This window comes from Dendroctonus ponderosae, unplaced genomic scaffold (genome assembly GCF_020466585.1).
Source record: "Dendroctonus ponderosae isolate FM_Combo_2020 unplaced genomic scaffold, Dpon_F_20191213v2 Dpon_F_20191213_1, whole genome shotgun sequence".
In the NCBI taxonomy this organism is placed as follows: Eukaryota; Metazoa; Arthropoda; class Insecta; order Coleoptera; family Curculionidae; genus Dendroctonus; species Dendroctonus ponderosae.
The window spans coordinates 45,852,395-45,855,114 of record NW_026017110.1 but is presented as its reverse complement, the minus strand read 5'-3'; the positions used below and the strand labels follow the sequence as shown (position 1 = coordinate 45,855,114).

Sequence of the window (2,720 nt, the reverse complement as noted above, 5' to 3'; positions counted from 1 at the left end):
GATCCAGCACAATCGACCCAAAACCTGGTAACCTAATGGCCAACACAGCCGACCCGAAGCCTCTTGGTAACCTAATTACCAGAACGACCGACCAGAAGCCCCCGCCCACTGAGCCATCCAGAACGCCTTCACGCCGCCCGAATCCGGACCTAGACCTGCCGATCAGGTTGGGCTGTGGCCATCCCGGCACTCCAGACGCAAGTGCACCGGCAAGCCCGTCCCGTTTTGGTCCCGATGCGGGAGCGTGGGGCCACTGTCCAGAGAGCGTGGGTGCACCCCCACGACTCGCCGGCCACCACCCATGTCCAATGTACCGGACCGGGTACGGACATAAAGCCGTCAGTCCCGAAGCTACGCCTCAATAGGACTGCAGTGCAACCTGCCTCTTTACCGGCCCTGCTGTCGGTGTGGCTGCCCGGACGGACAACCCCACCAGTAAAACCGTCCCGAACCCGTCGCATAAAATGAAACCAGCAGTAGCGAAGACGACCAATACGAGAAAAACAGGTATTTAATCTCCATAGGGCTAAAGTGTAAATGATCGCTGGATTGGCTCGGGTCGATGGAAATTTCAATCAACTAAAACGCTTTTTGTCAGCTGACAATAGGACACTTGGTGATTTTGGTTCGCAACTAAATACTCGTTAAATTTGCTTCGGAGGAATTCATCTATAACCTTGAGTGTTCCCAGAGTGTAGAAGCACATAAAGCACAAGAACACCAAGCAGCGTAATAAAGAGAACATCCTCCAACGGGTTTTTTTTTGAGTTGTGAAGTCCAAATAGATGTAATAAGCGGCATCAAGGACTTGCTTCATCTGCGGCTAGCACACAAGCACAAAACACAGCAGCGTGTTGATAAAGACAAAGAGTTTGAGGTTCTTCAAACCCTCCTCAGAGCTGAGCCACCGAGAGAACTTCCCTCGTTCCCCTACTTCTTGCTCCGTTTGGTTGTTTAGCTGCGATTTACTGTTAGTTTGCTTCTTCATGACGATCAACTGGGCAAACTGAAGCCCAAACGACTTGGAGTGAGCTCAATTGAATTAGTCAAAGATTTAAGCGCTTTTGAGGTGGGGGGGAGTCAGTCGCTCGCGTATAAAGGAACGCGGTTTTAGGGAACGGGCAGCTGTTAGCCACGATCTCCTGCTGTGACGGTCTCGCTAGCCCTCACGTTCCATACTTTCAATTTCGGTCAATTGCTCTTTAGTAAAGCGGAACCTGTTGAATTTGTGAAGTGTTAAATCACACTGTGTGAAAAAACTAACTATATTTCTTTAACCGGTGTACGGTTGGACAGTAATTATTTCTTCTGCATTGAATTAGTGCTACTACCTAAATAAGGGTAAGTAGGGAATTGTATTCGTTGGGATTGATCGGGTAATAAGACTTGCTCTGCTTTTTTAAGTTGTTACGGTACATTGTGTATTCCAATTTTTGCCCCGTCCCATTGCCACTTAAGGACCTAGGTTCCCAACCTTAAGTGGAACAGAAAATTCGGCTCTCCTTAAAACCCTAGTCCTAAGTTAAGCAGTCTTTTTAATTCTAAACCATAATACTAATTTAATTTCTTTGGGGTTTTCTAAGCAAAACCTCTGGCATCCCTGGAGTTAACCGTTAGGAAGTAACTTTTAACTAATTGTTAGGCCCGTTGGCCACTAACTTAGAAAGAACTAACAATAATTGTTCGGCCGTTGGCCCAGTACTTCATAAGGTGGATTTTAAGTGTTCTGGTCCGTTGGAAAAACTAATTTTAAGGTTCAAGGAACCACTACTAGGTTAATCTAAATTCTTTTTGTTCTTGTATATGCATCTTGGTAATCTGTGTCCTCTCCCTTTCCAATTAATCCCGCTTGGTTGCCTATGATGAAATAGTCGCCCAGGTACAAGGCTCTGAGGTAACCAAGTACACCCCTCTTCCTTGGATCGCATACAAGAATCTGATTAAGTTAATCTACGGCTGCTGGCAAAGGAATCCCCAGTTTGCCCCTTATTTTCAGCACCCTAGGATTTACCTGGGAAAAATAAAAAATTCCAGACCCAAGAAGTCCCCCTGGCCAATTTATTTTTTCACACCCCACTTACGGACTTGGAGAAAAAAGTAGGAAAAGAGCTGGGGTTTAGGACTCCCCCTCGCCATTTTTTTCTGAATAAGTCTATCCCCAAAATATGACTGATCAGGTTAAGCCTGAGGCAGGGCTCAAAGGAGCGACTGGTGGGGACCACCCTGCAGAGGACGGAAGAAGAGAGGCGAGACCCTCGGAGGGTTCGGTGGGACGTTCGCCGTCGTCCCCAGACCTGGAAGAATGCTTTGGATTTGCGACTTCCCGCAGACACGTTACTTTATAAGATTGACTCCCAGTCCTGTTCGATAACAGAATTTTTTTTCAAAGGCACCTTGGCCCTTTGCTTCAAGCTCCAAGGCGGTCTTTTCAAAGGAATCGAGCTGCCACTGGGTAGGATACAAGGCGTGGGCCGCAAGCCAGACGATCAGCTTCAATGTGGCCCAGTTATGTAGTTTTTTGCGTGGCGGCCAGCAAACAATCACACCTGCGAGAGATGATGGCTGGTTGAATTGCTATCGAAAGTTTCCAGCTACATTGGTGGTTACCTTTGGGCTGATCCTGTTGATTTCGTCCGCAGGATATCGGCGTCGACACTTGTTCATAGCCATGTTCCATATATCGCAGATTCAACGTGGATTCACCCTTAATGTTGGTCACA

At 47.3% G+C, this 2,720-nt stretch overlaps 1 long non-coding RNA gene across 1 annotated transcript; it reads right to left on the bottom strand.

Annotated features, from left to right (window-relative positions):
• Nucleotides 1-1,392: 1,392 nt before the first annotated feature.
• Nucleotides 1,393-2,714, bottom strand: LOC125502428. The gene is made up of 2 exons (XR_007280193.1): nt 2,608-2,714; nt 1,393-2,546 (listed from the first exon to the last, which is right to left on the bottom strand). It is a non-coding gene; the product is annotated as an uncharacterized LOC125502428 (long non-coding RNA).
• Between the last annotated feature and the right edge of the window lie 6 nt (nt 2,715-2,720).